Raw genomic sequence first — 18,515 nt, 5'->3', positions numbered from 1 at the left:
GCAATGAACACCCAACACAGCCAATAAATAAATCTAAAACAAAAAAGGACATGAATCTGAATCCCATTCTAGAAGGCTCCACCCTGATAACCTAATTGCCACCCAAAGATCCCCTACCCCCAATACCATCACACTGGGGTTAGGATTTCAATATAAGACTTTTGGAGGGATACATACCTTGAAGCCCTATCTCTCAGAACATGGGAATCTGACCTTATTTGGAAACAGGGTTGTTGCAGTTGTAACTGGTTAAAATGAGGTCATTAGAGTGGACTGTAATCCAATATGACTGATGTCCTTGTAAAATATGGGAAACACAGTCGCAGCCATGCCTATAGGGAGAATGCCTTATGAGCATGAAGACAGCCATCTAGAAGCCAAGGAGAGAGGCTGGAGTGGACTTTTCCCTCACAGCTCTCAGAAAGAACCAGTCCTGTTGCCAGTTTGATTTTGGACTTTTAGTCTCCAGCACCAAACTTCCCAGTCTTCGCTCAGTATCTGGGGGGCATTCATTTCAGGCCCCCCACGGGTACCAAAACTCAGGGATGTTCAAATCCCTTACAGTTGGGTTTATTAATTCATGGGTCCCCAAATCTGAGGATTGGTTGAATCCCTGAAATCCCTAGAACCCACATGTGCCAAGGGCCAATTGTAGTTCATCCTAGCTAACCTAGAAAACTAAAACAGCAACTTAGGATTCACTATGTTATACAGCAGAAACTAACACCATTGTAAATCAACTATGTCTAATAAAATTAATTATACACACATACATACACACACATATGTATGTATATATATACACATATATATGTATATAAATCATTAAGATAGAATATGCCAAAGCTGGGGGCCTGACCACAGATTCGATTTCAGAGTTTGATCGCTTTCACTGTGTCCTTTCTTGGTTAAAGGATTGTCTCACACGAGTTAGGGATGGGGGCATTTCATCTGGCATTTTGGTCTCTTGCTTTCCTCTCTCCTGATTGCCTCCCCATCACTTTACCGAGAGATCGGACTTTGCCGAGGATTTATAAGCAGCAATTCTCCAGCCTGGGTGGCTGGCAAAGACATTCGCCGTGTGGGCGGTGGGTGGTGTCAGAGTGTCATATTTCCCAGTAGCTCCGTGTGTGCAGTTTCAGCTATGGGACTCAGAGAATGACCTCCACCATTCTGGAGGGCATGATATGTCTGGCCAGCTGCCTGCTCTTTTGGCCAAGGGAAACATGATTGGGAGAACATAAATAGAAGTAATGACCCTCTTCCTTTGGGAGAGCTGGCTTAACCAGAGAGATCACTATAGATGTAAATGTGTATGTGGAACAGTTCTCAAGATTTATTGGGGGTGGGTGGGATGGATTGGGAGATGGGGATTGATATATATACACTGCTATATAGAAAATAGATAGCTAATGAGAACCTACTGTATAGCACAGGGAACTCTATGCTATGTGGTGACCGAAACAGGAAGGAAATCCAGGGAAGAGGGAATATATAAATATATATATATACTGTGGCTGATTCACTTGGCTGTGTAACAGAAACTAACACAACATTGCAGAGCAACTACACTCCAATAAAAACAATTTACTGGGGATTCCTTGGAGAATGCATTTTCCCTTTTGTATCTGTTCCCTTTGGTAGCCAGTGAAGAAAAAAAAAATCAGGTCAAGCACATTGCTGAGAAAAATGACCTGAATCACAGAGATTCAGAAAGTAACTGATGGTGCTCTGGCAATAAAAAACTCGTTAAAAAAATGGTAAAACTCCATTTGCCATCCTGTTCCACTCTCTCCTGTTTTCCACCTTGTTCTGTGCTGTTGGAGGCTAACCAATAAGAATGACATCATTGGGTTTTATTGTCTCCTGGTGTACTAGTCAGTGTTCTCCTGAGTAACAACCAATGTGGTTGCTGTTCAGTTGCTAAGTCATGTCCAATTCTTTGCGAACCCCGTGGACTGCAGCATGCCAGTCCTTCCTGTCCTCCACTATCTCCTGGAGCTTGCTCAAACTCATGTCCATTGAGCCCGTGATGCCATCCAACCATCTCATCCTCTGTCACCTCCTTCTCCTCTTGCCCCCAATTTTTCCCAGCATCAGGATCTTTTCCAACGAGTTGGCTCTTCACATCAGGTGGTCAAAGTATTGGAGCTTCAGCTGCAGCATCAGTCCTTCCAATGAATATTCAGGACTGATTTCCTTTAGGATTGATGGGTTTGATCTCCTTGCAGTCCAAGGGACTCTGGAGTCTTCTCCAGCACCACAGTTTGAAAGCATCAATTCTTCAGCAATGAGCCATCTTTATAGTCTAACTCTCACATCCACCCATACATGACTACTGGAAAAACCATGGCTTGACTAAAGAGCCTCTTGATGAGGGTAAATCAGGAGAGTGAAAAACCTGGCTTAAAAGTCAATGTTTGAAAAACTAAGATCATGGCATCTGGTCCCATCACTTCATGGAAAATAGAAGGGGAAAAAGTGGAAACAGTGACAGATTTTATTTTCTTGGGCTCCAAAATCACTGTGGATGGTGACTGTAGCCATTAAATTAAAAGATGCTGTTTTTCAGGTCAGGTACAGAAATGACCTCTCTGAGTGAGTGATACTGTTAATGAAAACGGAGGTCCGGCTGCTCACTGCTCACAAGTGCATAAAGGGGCAAAGTTGGTGGAAGGGAAAGTTTACTTTATTTGGGATGCTGGCAACTGAAGTGGGTTGGGGAGGTGGACTCCAGTCCAAAGGCTGACCTCCCTCTTCCCCACTCCACCACTTTCCACCTGAGCCCCGCTTTCCCCCTCTCACACGCTCCCCCGCCCCTAGACATGGCCACTGACAATCAGCGGGCAAGAGCTTTTATAGATGGAGGGAGGGGAATACATGCAGAAAAAGCACAGTCAGCCCTGACAATCATCTTGAAATTGGTCATGCAGTCTGACCAATGTCATCTTGATTTTTTTTGTGGCCCTGCCTCATAGCTCGTGGGATCTTAGTTCCCTGACCAGTGATTGAAGTTGGGACCTCAGGTGTGAAAGCACAGCATCCTAACCACTGGACCGCTAAGGAATTCCCCCATCTTGATTGTTTTAAGTAGAGTTAATCTTCAGTTCCAGGGTCAGCTTGTCCCCATTTCCTTGAGGCCAGTTCTTGGAGCTGTGGAAGCATATTTCATGGCTGAAGTCTGGTCATCATGTAGTTAACCTCTCCCACCTGGTAGGGGTTTCAATATCTACCAGACAGCTCACAGAATGTGGCTCAGAGTACTATCTGTAGCCCTTGAGAAGGAACTAAAGGCTCTTATCTTTGGTTACTGACTAAACTATTGTTTAGTCCTGTTTGACCGCTTGTCATTGTTTCTGCATTTTCTTGCTTCTCTGATTAAACTTACTCTGTGGGTAAAGTTTTTTTTTCACAAAAGGCAGGTGGAGGACATGGTGGGAAGGACCATAGGGTCCCACTCCATTACAGTATTTTATCAGAGACCTGAACAAAGGGATGGAGTGAGCTTGGGTCCCCTGAGACAAGGGAATTGCAGGCAGAGGGAACAGCTGATGTGAAGCCCCTGAGGCCTAGTTTTTGGCTAAATGTTCGGTGGGGAGAACACATTTATTGAACACCTTTGCATCTCTCAGAAACTTTATTAAGTGATCTCACCACACATTAAATCATTCCAGCAATGACTGCTGAGCATTTACCAAAATCCATCCCCTCTTCTTCTCAGGGATGCAGCCAGAATACATTCTCCAGGCTTTCTTGCAGTGGGTGCAGCTGATTCAAGTGGGAATTAAGTGAAGTACCATCCTGGATAAGTTTTCTGAACTGACTATTATCCTCCCAGTCTTCTGATTGACTCAGCACATTACACTGCCTTCTAAAACATCTTCAGTCATCATTTTTGTGGGCAGAATTGGAAAACCAGTGGAAATTGTTGAGAAGGTGCCCAGACTTTATCTACTGGGCCAACTTCATCTTTCTTTGGGCTTCCCTGATAGCCCAGTTGGTAAAGAATCTGCCTCCAATGCAGGAGACCCAATTCAATTCCTGGGTTGGGAAGATCTTCTGGAGAAGGGAAAGGCTATCCACTCCAGTATTCTTGGGCTCCCCTTATGGCTCAGTTGGTAAAGAATCCTTCTGCAGTACTGGAGACCTGGGTTTGATTCCTGGGTTGGGAAGATTCCCTGGAGGAGGGAATGGCTACCTACTCCGGTATTCTGGCCTGGAGAATTCCCTGGCGTATAGTCGATGGGGTCGCAAAGAGTTGGATACAACTGAGCGACTTTCATCTTTCTTCCTTTGAAATTCTTTTTTAAACTTTTTCATTGGAGGCTCATTGTTTTACAATGTTGTGTTGGTTTCTGCCGTACAACAATGTGGATCAGCCATAAGAATATATATATATCCCCTCCCTCTTGAGCTTCCCTCCCCCCACCCTCGCCCTGCCCCTCTAGGTGGTCACAGAGTGCCATGGGGGCTCCCCGTGCCATATAGCAACTTCCCACTCCGTCTCTACTTTACGCACAGCATTGTGTATATGTCAACGCTACTGCCTCAAGTAGTCCCTCTTTCTCCTTTCCCTGCTGTGTCCTTAAGTCCATTCCCTGCATCTGCATCTCTATTCCTGCCCTGCGAATAGTTTCATCAGTACCGTCCTTCCCCGATTCCGTATGTGTGTGTGCATTAATATACGATATTTGTTTTCCTCTTCATAACGTACTTCACTCTGTGTAACAGGCTCTAGGTTAATCCACCTCACTTCAGCTGACTCGTCAATGCTTTAATAAGTCCACATGAAACTTCACTCTAGGTGCCTTGATTGCACGCTACTCCTATAGAACGTTTAGACATGGAAGCAATATCGACCATGCAAGAGAGATGAAACGGCTACTCCATCGCGATGTACACTGTTTCACCCCATGCGTATGACTGCTCAGATCATGGAGAAACTGCCACAACAAATCAATGAGAAGCATCTTTCTTTTTAGTTTTAAGAAGTAAAAAGAAAATTAAAAGTAATTTTTTTTTTCTGAAGAAGTAAATTTCTTTTTATATTAATTATGTTTTTGTTTGTAAAATTTTTACAGTTTTGTGTTGGTTTCTGCCATACAATAACATGAATCAGCCACAGGTATACATATATCCCCTCCCTTTTGAACCTCCCTCCCATCTCCCTCCCCATCCCACCCCTCTAGGTTGATACAGAGCCCTTGTTTGAGTTTCCTGAGTCATACAGCACATTCCTGTTGGCTGTCTATTTTACATATGGTAATGTAAGTCTCCAGGTGACTCTCTCCACACATCTCCCCTCCCCTCCCCTCTCCCCACGTCCACAAGTCTATTCTCTATGTCTGTTTCTCCATTCAGTTCAGTCGCTCAGTCGTGTCTGACCTTTTCCGACCCAATGAATCACAGCACGCCAGGCCTCCCTGTCCATCACCAACTCCCGGAGTTCACTCAAACTCACGTCCATCGAGTCGGTGATGCCATCCAGCCATCTCATTCTCTGTCGTCCCCTTCTCCTGCCCCCAATCCTTCCCAGCATAAGAGTCTTTTCCAGTGAGTCAACTTGTCGCATGAGGTGGCCAAAGTATTGAAGTTTCAGCTTTAGCATCAGTCCTTCCAATGAACACCCAGGATTGATCTCCTACCCTGTAAATAAATTCGTCAGCACCATTTTTCTAGATTCTATGCATTAGAATACAATATTTATCTTTCTCTTTCTGACTTACTTTACTCTGTATAATAAGTTCCAGGTTCATCCACCTCATCAGAACTGACTCAGATGCGTTCCTTTTTATGGCTGCGTAATATTCCATGGTGTATATGTACCACAACTTTATCCATTCATCTGTCGATGGGCATCTAAGTTGCTTCCATGTTCTAGCTATTGTAAATAGTGCTGCAATGAACAATGGGATACATGTGTCTTTTTCAATTTTGGTTTCCTCAGGGTATATGCCTAGGAGTGGGACTGCTGGGTCATACGGTGGTTTTATTCCTAGTTTTTTAAGGAATCTCCATACCGTCTTCCATAGTGGTTGTATCAAGTTACATTCCCACCAACAGTGCAAGAGCATTCCCTTTTCTTCACACCCTCTCCAACATTTATTGTTTCTAGGCTTTTTGATGATGGCCATTCTAACTGGTGTGAGGTGATATCTCATTGTGGTTTTGATTTGCATTTCTCTAATAATGAGCAATGTTGAGCATTTCTTCATGTGTTTGTTAGCCATCTGTCTTTGGTGAAATGTCTGTTTAGGTCTTTTTCCTACTTTTTGATTGGGTTGTTTTTCTGATATTGAGTTGTATGAGCTGCTTTTATATTTTGGAAATTAATCCTTTGTCAGTAGTTTCATTTGCTATTATTTTCTCCCATTCCGAGGGCCTTGTCACCTTGTTTATAGTTTCATTTCTGTGCAAAAGCTTTTTAGTTTAATCAGGTCCCACTTGTTTACTTTTGTTTTTATTTCCATTACTCTAGGAGGGGGGTCATGGAAGATCTTGCTTTGATTTATGTCATCGAGTGTTCTGCCTATGTTTTCCTCTAAGAGTTTTATAGTTTCGGGTCTTACATTTAGGTCATCAATTCATTTTGAGTTTATCTTTGTGTTTGATGTTAGGAAGTGTTCTAATTTCATTCTTTTACATATAGCTGTCCAGTTTCCCCAGCACCATTTATTGACAATTCTGTCTTTGCCCCATTGTGTATACTTGCCTCTTTTGTCAAAAATAAGGTGCCCATGAGGGCGCCTTGCACTGCAAATGCCTGTGCAGCAGCGCAACCCTGGGTGGTTGCTCCAGGTGACAGGTCTTACCAGTTAGTGCAGGTAGCTCAACCAGAGAACACGTACACTCTGAATGGATTTACTGTCAGATCCAAATGTGTTGCGTGGTCAAGTCTCAGAAACACATGGTCTAAATATGAGATTTTGGAAATAACTGAAGAGGGCACAAAGGTTTTGGAACTTTCAAATGGCATAGAGGAGGTAGTGAACCCTGAGAATGTCTGGAATGGTATCCCCGAATTGGATTGGAGTCCATCTTGAGAAAAGAGGCCTGGAGATGATAGAGATTTAACTGTGGATCTGTAAGTGTGATCAGTCAGTCCAAAGCTGCTCTGAAATAAGTGCCATCTTAACCAGAGCAACAAAGATATTTGAGAAAATTGAGAGGTGTAAACACAAGAAGTTGTAATTTTTGAAAACTTTGTGTTGAAAACAAAACAGATCTCAGACTGCCTGTGTGGTGTATTTATAGTACTATTTCTGTGTATATGGAGTTGAGATGTTTCCTCTCCCTTTCAATGTGTCATCTTTCTGATCAGTTGGGAGGATTTACTTTGCTAAACAGTTTGCTAACACATTACTCATATTGCAAAAAAGAGAGTATTTTGGTTTCTTCTGAATAATAGTGTTTAAAATAGAAAATTATAGGTTTCTGACAAGTATATTATATGATACTACTTGGGGGGATTGGCTTTGTTAGCAGTAATTCCTTCAAAATTTTTGTTTTGTTTCTGAATCTTTGCTGTTCTAGTTTTGACTAACACTTTCTTTGAATTTAGAAGTATACTAATATGACACAAGATGTGAATAAAGTTTGTCCTTAAAAGTAAAAAAAAAAAATGTACTCATAAGTGCATGTGTTTATTTCTCGACTTTCTATCTTGTTCCATTGGTCAATATTTGTTTTTGTGACAGTACCATACTGTCCTGTTGACTGTAGCTTTATAGTATAATCTGAAGTCAGTAAGGTTGATTCCTTCAGCACCATTCTTCTTTTTCAAGACTGCTTTGGCTATTCGGGGTCTTTTGTGTTTCCATATGAATTGTGAAATTTGTTGTTTTAGTTCTGTGAAAAATGTCATTGGTAATTTGATAGGTAGCTCATTGAATCTGTAGATTGCATTTGGTAGTATAGTCATTTTCACAATATTAATTCTTTCTACCCAGGAGCATGGAATATCTCTCCATCTGTTTATGTCATCTTTGATTTCTTTCATTAGTGTCTTATAATTTTCTGTGTACAGTTCTTTTGTCTCCTGAGGTAAGTTTATTCCTAGATGTTTAATCCTTTTTTTTGCAATGGTGAATGGGATTGATTCCTTAGTTTCTCTTTCTTATTTTTCATTGTTAGTATATAGAAGTGCAAGTGATTTCTGTGTATTGATTTTGTATCCTGTAACTTTGCTAAATTCACTGATTAGCTCTAGTAATTTTCTGACAGTATCTTTAGGGTTTTCTATGTACAGTATCATGTCATCTGCAAACAGGGAGAGCTTTATTTCTTCTTTTCTGATCTGGATTCTTTTATTTCTTTTTCTTCTCTGATTGCTGTAGGTAGGACCTCTAGAACTATGTTGAATAACAGTGGTGAAAGTGGACACCCTTGTCTTGTTCCTGATCTTAGGGTGAATGCTTTCAGTTTTTCACCATTGAGAATAATGTTTGCTGTTAGGCTTATCATATATGGCCCTTACTATGTTGAGGTAGGTTCCTTCTATGCCCATTTTTTGAAGAGTTTCAATCATAAATAGGTGCTGAATTTTGTCAAAGGCTTTTTCTGCATCTATTGAGATGATTATATGGTTTACATCTTTCAATTTGTTAATATGGTGTATCACATTGATTGATTTGCGTATATTGAAGAATCCTTGCATCCCTGGAACAAATCCAAGTTGATCATGGTGTTTTTGGATGTGTTGCTGAATTCTGTTTGCTAAAGTTTTGTTGAGGATTTTTGCATCTATGCTTATCAGTGATGTTGGCCTGAGGTTTTCTTTTTTGTGTTGTCTTTGTCTGGTTTTGGTGTCAGGGTGGTGGTGGCCTCGTAAAATGAGTTTGGAAGTGCTCCTCCCTCTGCAATTTTTGGAAAGAGTTTTAGAAGGATAGGCATTGTCTCTTCTCTAAATGTTTGATAGAATTCTCCTTGAAGCCATCTGGTCCTGGGCTTTTGTTTTTTGGGAGATTTTTGACCACAGCTTCAATTTCAGTGCTTGTAATTAGGTTGTCCATAACTTCTATTTCTTCCTGGAGCAGTCTTGGAAGATTGAATTTTTCTAAGAATCTGTCCACTTCTTCCAAGTTATCCATTTTATTGCCATCTAGTTGTTCATAACAGTCTCTTTAATCCTTTGTATTTCTTCATTATCTGTTTTAATCTCTCCTTTTTCATTTCCAATTTTGTTGATTTGATTCTTCTCTCTTTTTATCTTGATGAGTCTGGCTAAAGGTTTGTCAATTTTGTTTATCTTCTCAAAGAACCAGCTTTTAATTTTATTAATGTTTACTATTGTTTCTTTCCTTTCTTTTTCATTTATTTCTGCTCTGATCTGTATTATTCCTTTCCTTCTACTAATTTTGGTGTGTGTTTTGTTCTTTTTCCAGTTGTTTTAGGTATAAAGTTAGGTTGTCTATTCGATGTTTTTCTTGTTTCTTGAGGTAGTACTGTATTGCTATAAACTTCCCTCTTAGAACGTGCTTTTGGTGCATCCCATAGGTTTTGAGTTGTCATGTTTCCATTGTCACTTGTTTCTAGGAATTTTTTGACTTCCTTTTGATTTCTCCAGTAACCTGTTGGTTATTTAGAAATGTATTGTTTAATCTCCATGTGTTTGTGTTCCTTAACAACTTTTTCTTGTAATTGATACCTAGTCTCATAGCATTGTGGTTGGAGAAGATGCTTGATACAATTTCAATTTTCTTAAATTTACTGAGGTTTGATTTGTGACCTAAGATGTGGTCTATCCTGGAGAATGTTCCACATGTACTTGAGAAGAAGGTGTATTTTTCTGCATTTGGATGGATTGTCCTGAAGATATCAATGAGATCCATCTCATCTAATGTATCATTTAAGACTTGTGTTTCCTTATTAATTTTCTGTTTTGATGATCTGTCCGTTGGTGTGAGTAGGGTGTTAGAGTCTCCTACCATTATTGTGTTACTGTCAATTTCTCCTTTTATGTCTGTTAGTGTTTGTCTTATATATTGAGGTGCTCCTATGTTGGGTGCATAGATATTTACAATTGTTATGTCTTCCTCTTGGATTGATCCCTTGATCATTATGTAGTGTCCTTCCTTATCTCTTGTAATCTTCCTTATTTTAAGGTCTATTTTGTCTGATATGAGGGATTCTACTCCAGCTTTCTTTTGCTTCCCATTTGCATGGAATGTATTTTCCCATCCTCTCACATCCAGTCTCTATGTGTCTTTACGTCTGAAGCGGGTTTCTTGTAGACAGCGTGTATATGGGTCTTGTTTTCATATCCATTCAGCCAGTCTGTGTCTTTTGGTTGGAGCATTTAATCCCTTTATAATTAAAGTAATTATCTATATGTATGTTCCTATTGCCATTTTCTTAATTGTTTGAGATTGATTTTGTAGAACTTTTTTCTTCTCTTGTATTTCTTGACTATATAAGTCTCTTTAACATTTGCTGTAAAACAGGTTTGGTGGTACTGAATTCTCTTAACTTCTGCTTGTCTGAAAAGCTTTTTATTCCTCCATCAATTTTGAATGAGATCCTTGCTGGGTACAGTAATCTTAGTTGTAGGTTTTCCCCTTTCAGTACTTTAAATATATCCTGCCATTCCTTCTGGCCTGCAGAGTTTCTGCTGAAGAATCAGCTGTTAAATGTCTGGGGTTTCTCTTGTATGTTACTTGTTGCTTTTCCCTTGCTACTTTCAATACTCTTTCTTGGTGTTTAGTCTTTGTTAGTTTGATTAGTATATGTCTTGGTGTGTTTCAAATCCTTGGGTTTATCCTGTATGGGACTCTTTGTTCCTCTTGGACTAGAGTGACTATTTCCATTTCCATGTTGGGGAAATTTTCAACTATAATCTCTTAAAAAAATTTCCTATACCCTTTCTTTTTCTCTTCTTCTTCTGAAACCCCTATAATTCAAATGTTGGTGCACTTGATAATGTCCCAGAGGTCTTGGAGGCTATCCTCAGTTCTTTTCATTCTTTCTACTCTACTCTGCTCTTCAGAAGTTATTTCCACCATTTTATCTTCCAGCCCACTGACTCATTCTTCCGCTTCAGATATTCTGCTATTGATTCCTTCTAGAGTATTTTTAATGTCAGTAATAGTGTTGTTTGTCTCTGTATGTTTATTCTTTAATTCTTCTAGGCCTTTGTTAATTGATTCTTGCTTCTTCTCTATTCTGTTTTCAAGGTTTTTGATCATCTTTACTATCATTATTCTGAATTCTTTTTCAGGTAGTTTGCCTATTTACTCTTCATTTATTTGGACTTATGTGTTTCTAGTTTGTTCCTTTTCATTATTATTATTTTTTTAAACTTATTGTGTTTGAGGTCTCCTTTTCCCAGGCTTCAAGTTTGAATTCTTTATTCCTTTTGGTTTCTTCCCTCCTAAGGTTGGTCCTGTGGTTTGTGTAAGTTTCATATAGGGTGAGATTTGTGCTGAGTTTTTTGTTTGTTTTTCCTCTGATGTGCAACATTGAGTGAGGTGGTAATCCTGTCTGCTGATGATTTGGTTTATATTTTTGTTTTGTTTGTTGTTTAGATGAGGCCTGCTGCACAGGGTGCTACTGGTAGTTGGGTGATGCCAGGTCTTGTATTCAAGTAGTTTCCTTTGTATGAGTTCTCACTATTTGATCCTCCCTAGACGCCTACTCCTTGGGAGGAAAGTTATGACCAACCTAGATAGCATATTAAAAAGCAGAGACATTACTTTGCTAACCAAGGTCCATCTAGTCAAGGCTATGATTTTTCCCGTGGTCATGTATGGATGTGAGAGTTGGACTGTGAAGAAAGCTGATCGCCAAAGAATTGATGCTTTTGAACTGTGGTGCTGGAGAAGACTCTTGAGAGTCCCTTGGACTGCAAGGAGATCCAACCAGTCCATTCTAAAGGAGATCAGTCCTGGGTATTCATTGGAAGGACTGATGCTAAAGCTGAGGCTCCAATACTTTGGCCACCTCATGCGAAGAGTTGACTCACTGGAAAAGACTCTGATGCTAGGAGGGATTGGGGGCAGGAGGAGAAGGGGACAACAGAGAATGAGATGGCTGGATGGCATCACTGACTCGATGGAGGTGAGTTTGAGTGAACTCTGGGAGTTGGTGATGGACAGGGAGGCCTGGCGTGCTGTGATTCATGGGGTCACAAAGAGTCGGACATGACTGAGCGACTGAACTGAACTGAGGGCTAGTTCTCTGGTAGTCTAGGGTCTTGGAGTTAGTGCTCCCACTCCAAAGGCTCAAGGCTTGATCTCTGGTCTTAAGACTCAGAGGGAGAAACAAATCTGAAAGGTTAAAACTGAAATACAGTGAAAGTCTATCTGCATTAAATTCTTTCCCATAGATCTTATGTCTAGGAGCTATCTTCACATGATTCAGCAACTTTCTGTGGGTCTCACTTTGTTGCCAAAAATATAGTCATTGCTTTTACATTCTTCATAACAAGCAGCACAGTCCTCTTTACAAGGGATTTGGGACAAGAGCAAGTTCTACAGACCATTAGAAAGGACATTGCAGAAGTGGGGCACCAGAAGTATTTTTAATTCAGTCTCATTGTGCTTGAATTTCACAGGCTTTGGGCTTCTTCTCTGGGCCAGTGGATCAGATGTTGTTGTTCAGGTGCTCAGTCGTGCCTGACTCTTTGCGATCCTGTGGACTGCAGCATGCCAGGCTTCCCTGTCCTACACCATCCCCTGGAGTTTCTCAAACTCATGTCCATTGAGTTGGTGATGCCACCCAACTATCTCATCCTCTGTTGTCTCCTCCTGCCCTCCATCTTTCCCAGCATCAGGGTCTTTTCCAATGAGTCAACTCTTTGTATCAGGTGGCCAAAGTATTGGAGCTTCAGTTTCAGCAGCAGTCCTCCCAGTGAATATTCAGGGTTGATTTCCTTTAGGATTGACTGGTTTGATCTTGCGGTCCATGGGACTGTCAAGAGATTGTTGCAATTGTCTGCATTACAAACTACCCCAAAGCTCAGTGAAGAGAAGTGAAGTGTTTGTTGCTCAGCCGTGTCCGACTCTTTGTGACTGCATGGAATGTAGCCTGCCAGATGACTCTGTCCATGGGATTCTCCAGGCAAGAATACTAGAGTAGTAGTCATTCTCTTCTCCAGGGGATCTTCCTGACTCAGGGATTCAATCTGGGTCTCCCACATTGCTGGTGGATTCTTTACCATCTGAGCCACCAGGGAAGCCTAAAGCTCAGTGGATTAAAGCAATAGACATATATATCCATGCACCTCTGAATCTGCTGGGTTGGCCAATCTGGATAGGGCTCGACTGGTTGTCTCAGCTCCATTGGTCTTTTATCTTTATTCTGGGATAGTTGTGCTCATGCTGACAACTCTTTTGAGAAGCAAGAGGGCAGGTGGGGCATGGGAGGTCTCTTTAGACCCACGCGTGGAACTGGCTTATTGCCACTTCCGCCCACATGCTGTTGATCAAAGCAAGTCCACAGTCAAGGGCTGAGGAAATACATGACGCTCACAATAAGCTGTGACAAAGAGGGATACAGGAAGGAGTGAATAATTGAGGCCAACCTATTATTCATGGTCACCAACTCTTGCAAAAGGCACAAGAGTTTAAAAGTTGGTTGACTCAGGATGGCCTCATTTGCATAAAGGAAAAAGCAGAACTTTTTGACATTTTCAAAGGACTTTTAAAGAAACCAGGATGGCGATTTATGTTCATCATGAAGTGACTCATACAAGTCATGTGATTTAAAAATAGGAAAATTCAATGCTAATTGCATAGACTTATGGCTTCTGGCATAACAATAATAACATCTTACATTGCAGAGCATTTTAGAGCACACAATGCCTTTTCATATCAGATGTCTCATTTTATACCCAAAACAATCTTCCTCAAGTGTTATTATCCTAGTTTTGAATAGGAGGTGATGGAGGCTTAAGTGACTTGCTCAAGGTCACACAGCTTGCCATGGCTCAGCTCTGTCCTCCACACTCTGGCTTTTCTTTGAGTTACTTTGAAGCCTGGGGGTTCACCTAGTTGCTGAACTGAGGGTTCCAGTCTCCCACAGAGAAGACCCCTCTGCCCTACTTCTGTTGGTCCAAACCTACCTTCATGGACTGCATTTTTCCTATTTAATATTTACCTCCATCTCTTTTAAAAAAGAACATTTTAAGCACAAAGCAAAGAGAATACAATGAAAATAACAATGGACTCCCTTGTCCCCATAAGCAAGCTTCTTCAATGAGCAATGTTGTGCTGGTCATGTTTATTTCCCACCCCCCACCCCCTTTTGCACTGCATTAAAAAAATTTGGTGGGAAATTCCTTTCACATGAAATTAACCTTTTTATTTATTTAAAGTTTTTTTTTTTCTGGCTGTGCCAGGTCTTAGTTGTGGCATGTGGGATCCAATTCCCCGACCAGGGACTGAACTTCAGGCCCTCTGCATTGGGACTCTGGAGACTTAGCCGCTGGACCACCAGGGAAGTTCCTAAAGATTTTTTTGATGTGGATCATTTTTAAAATCTTTATTGAGTTTGTTATAATATCGCTTCTGTTTTATGGGGTTTTTTGTTTGTTTTTTGGCCATTGAGGCATGTGGGATTTTAGCTCCCTGACCAGCCAGGGATTGAAACTGGAAGGCAAAGTTTTAACCACTGGGCCACTAGGGAAGTCTCTAACCCTTTGAAAGAGAAGAATTCAGAGCTTTTAGTACATTCACAGTATCATGCCACTTTTCTATCTCATTCTAGAATATTTCCATCACCTCAAAATGCAACCCTGTACCCACTAGCAGGCACCCCTAGCTCCCCATCCCCTGCTCCTGGCAACTGCCGATCTACTTCCTGTCTCTGTGGATTTGCCTATTCTGGATGCTTCACACAAAGGGACTCATTCACTATGCGACATCTGGCTTCTTTCACTCAGCATAATGTTTTTGAGGTTCAGCCATGTTGTAGGATGTCTCAGTGCATCTTTATTTTTAATGTGTGTGTGTTAGTCGCTCAGTTGTGTCTGACTCTTTGAGTCCCATGGACTGTACCCCTCCAGGCTCCTCTGTCCATGGACTTCCCCAGGCAAGGATACTGGAGTGGGTTGCCATTCCCTTCTCCATCAGATCTTCCTGACCCAGGGATCAAACCTGATTCTCCCACATTTCAAGCAGATTCTTTACAGTCTGAGCCATCAGGGAACCATTATTTTTAATGACCGAATGCTATTCCACTGTGCAGAGGTGTTACTGAGTCCAGGCTCCTACTGCTTGCTGCACAACAGGCCAATAAACCAAGAAACAAGTTGTTGGGGCAAGCAGTATAGACTTTATTTGGAAAGCCAGCAAACTGAGAAAATGGTGGGCTAGTATCCCAAAGAACCATCTTCCCTGAGTTAGAATTCAGGCTTCTTTGATCCTGAAAGGGGAGGAGGCATGGTTGGTTGCTGCAAACTTCTTGATGTCAAGAATCCTTTGTTCTCGCAGCTGTCTGGGTAGGTCAGGTCACCGTGTTCAAGTAAACCTCCAGCAAGACAAATGTCATTCTCTGTCTGCAACTTTTTTGTTTTTTTTTTTTTTTTACAAACTATGTTTATTGTAGTCTAGAGTTTGAGTGAACTCCGGGAGTTGGTGATGGACAGGGAGGCCTGGTGTGCTGTGATTCCTGGGGTCGCAAAGAGTCGGACACAACTGAGCGACTGAACTGAACTGAACTGAAGGGCTTATAAAAAGAGATTGGAAAACACGTGGAATTAGAAAAAACCATTTAAACAGCAAACAGTGGTAAACACAGGACATCTGTGGCTACAAGGAGGGAAATCCATGGAAGTTTGGCCAGAGTACACTGTTGGGGGCAGGCACTCAACAGGAGGTCTTTCCAGTGGAGCATGAGAACCAATGTCTAGAAGCGCACCCAGTATTGACTTCGGTCAGGGCGAGCTGCTATGTGTATCCAAACCAAGCAAGTTCAGTCCTGAGGAACCCAAGCACGTATTCAGCAGAATGTGCCAGTTGCCCTCTGAAACAGCTGTTACATAATCATTTATAAAACAGGGCAAGAGCAAGAGGCCATGGGGCAAGAAACCCTGACCACACCATCTTGGCTAATTTGCTCTCTCCCCACAAAAAGTGGAAATTGTAGGAAGGTAGGAGGAATCAGCATTTTCAAGAAGCCAGATCTGCACATCCTGTGATTCCCATCAGCAATGTCAACGCACCTTATTGCGACTGTTGTTTAGTCGCTAAGTCGTATTCTACTCTTTGCAACCTTGTGGATTGTAGCCCACCAGGCTCCTCTATGCATGGAACTTCCCAGGCAAGAATACTGGAGAGGGTTGCCATTTCCTTCTCCACATTCTGCAACTTTTTATCTCTATGTGAATGAAAATGGGGTATCCAGTATATTTCAGGCTATAGGTAACATTATCATAGCAAAAGCAATAAACTACAAAGGTTGAAGTAGAAGATTCAATATGAAGTCACATTTCTTCTTCCCTATTACAGAGGATCTGAAATTTTGTTTATTCATTCATTATTCCTGAAAAAGACCTATCACCTTAAGCATAAATACTTCAATATGCATCCCTAATACATAAAGACTTTAAAAAAACAACATAATCAAAATACTGGGCTTCCCAGGTGGTAATGGTGGTAAAGAATCCACCTGCCAATGCAGGAGACACAAAGGATATGGGTTTGATCCCCGGATAGGGAAGATCCCCTGGAGTAGGAAGTGGCAACCCACTCCAGTATTCTTGCCTGGAAAATCCCATGGTCAGATGAGCCTGGCGGGCTACAGTCCATGGGGCAGCAAAGAGTCAGACAGGACTGAGCACAATCAAAATACTACTAAGAAACTTTATAAAAGGAACACTAATTCTTTGATATCCCTTAACATCTAACACAGGTTTAATTGCTCCTGTCTAAACAATGCTTCTTTCCCCAGTGAGGTAAATCCTCCCATTTTGACTCCACCTTACGAAAAACAGGAGGCTTCTCTCTGCCCTAGATGCCTCTTATAAACATACAGCTCATCTTTAAAAGGAGCCTCCTTTAAAAGGAGAAAGGGGGTCACCCCAGTTTTGGAAACCTAAGTCTACGCATGCAGCAAACAAACCTGTGAAGCTTGCCATCAGTTGTGTTTTTGCATCCAAAGACTCAAATTTTCTTCTTGCTGCCTTTGTATTCAAATCATACAACTCCCTTTGCCTTAAGGGAGTGGGAGGGAGCTCAAAGAGAAGCTATTTCGCCAGAGAACAGGAGAGACTGGGGGTGGGGTGGGGTTAGCAGCTGTCCTCTAATTAGTGTTTTTGTAAGGGCATCAATAATTTAGTTTGTAATCTGGCGGAGGGGAGATGGTTAAATTATAAGTGTGATTCCACATCCATGCTGCTTCCCGCCTGCTACACACGCCCCTTCCGCAAACCCACTAAGTAGGAGAGACAGAGCCTTTTCTGGCTCCTTAAGAGAAGCTGCTCTGGAAGAAGGTAGAGGGGTGATTCACAGCATCCTTCCAGAGAGTCCTGACCCGTGCTGGGAGGTTGTGGTCCAGTGTTAAGGGGGCAGAGAGACGAGAGTAAGAATTCCTTTTTATTTTCCCCCTGAGGAGCACTGTGGATGGGAGGCTGGATAGTCTCCCTGTGCTGTTCCCAAGCAGTAAGTACTTTGCTGGAGATGATCAGGGGCTGATGACACGTTAGTCCTCCCCTGTCTCCTCCCAACATTAGGGAAACCTCCTCCTCTTCCTTCTCCCTTTCCCCCCCTGTCAGCTGGCACAGAAGCCCCATTTGGCACCTGCCTTTGTGGGCAGCCCTCAGCTCGGAGCTTGGCTGCTCTTGGCTGCTCTTGGCATCCCCTTTCTCTCTCCTTTCTCCGGGGCCCCTTTTTCCATTCCATTGGGCAGGCAATGGATGCGTGGGTATCTGCTGGCTTGGACCCCTGGGCGCTGACAAGGTGGGACCCTCAGGACAGCCGGAGGACTCGCTGCGCTGCCCACTAACCACACAGCCTGAGCGCCAGAGCCCATGCCACACAGGTGAGTGAGAGAAAAAATCTGGGGGGCAGAGTTCTGCAGGGAGTCTAATCTTTCTTTCCTTGCTGCAACCTTACCTGTATAGGCAAAGGTAAGAACCCAGTGACCCCCCCTCCTTCCTCTGAATAGCTTTTCTTTGGGGGTGGGCAGTTTATTTCTCTCCGCAGCTTCTCTTGCTGGGGGCAGACCCCCTGATTTCCAGCTTTTACTTCTTGCTGAAATATTCATTTTCTCTCAACTGCCCTTAGCCCTTGTGTAGGACTTGATGTCTCTGTGCCACCTGCTCTGGACCTGTGACATTTCCCCAATGATCACAGTTTCTAAGCTAAGTCTAATTCTACTTTTTAAAAAATGTCTCCCCCCAATCCCGTCTCCTGTCTTCTGCCCCGCCCCCGGCCATCGCTCAAGTCTAGATTAGTCTTTTTGCTTTAAGATCCAGGCAGGCTGGACTAAGTGACGGAGCCTCCCCTCCCCCATCGCCAACGACTTTGTTGTGGGGTGGGGGGCGGTGTGGTGGTCCCAGAAACAAAAGTTCACGACTC

At 42.2% G+C, this 18,515-nt stretch overlaps 1 pseudogene; it reads left to right on the top strand.

The window, feature by feature from the left end:
- LOC129559550 (mitochondrial transcription rescue factor 1-like) overlaps nucleotides 1–18,515 on the top strand; it is a 69,735-nt pseudogene that overhangs the window by 24,072 nt on the left and 27,148 nt on the right.

Source organism: Moschus berezovskii, chromosome 8 (assembly GCF_049115385.1).
Source record: "Moschus berezovskii isolate FMDL1 chromosome 8, NW_MosBer_1.0, whole genome shotgun sequence".
Lineage (NCBI taxonomy): Eukaryota > Metazoa > Chordata > Mammalia > Artiodactyla > Moschidae > Moschus > Moschus berezovskii.
This window is presented reverse-complemented; position numbering and strand designations above follow the sequence as displayed.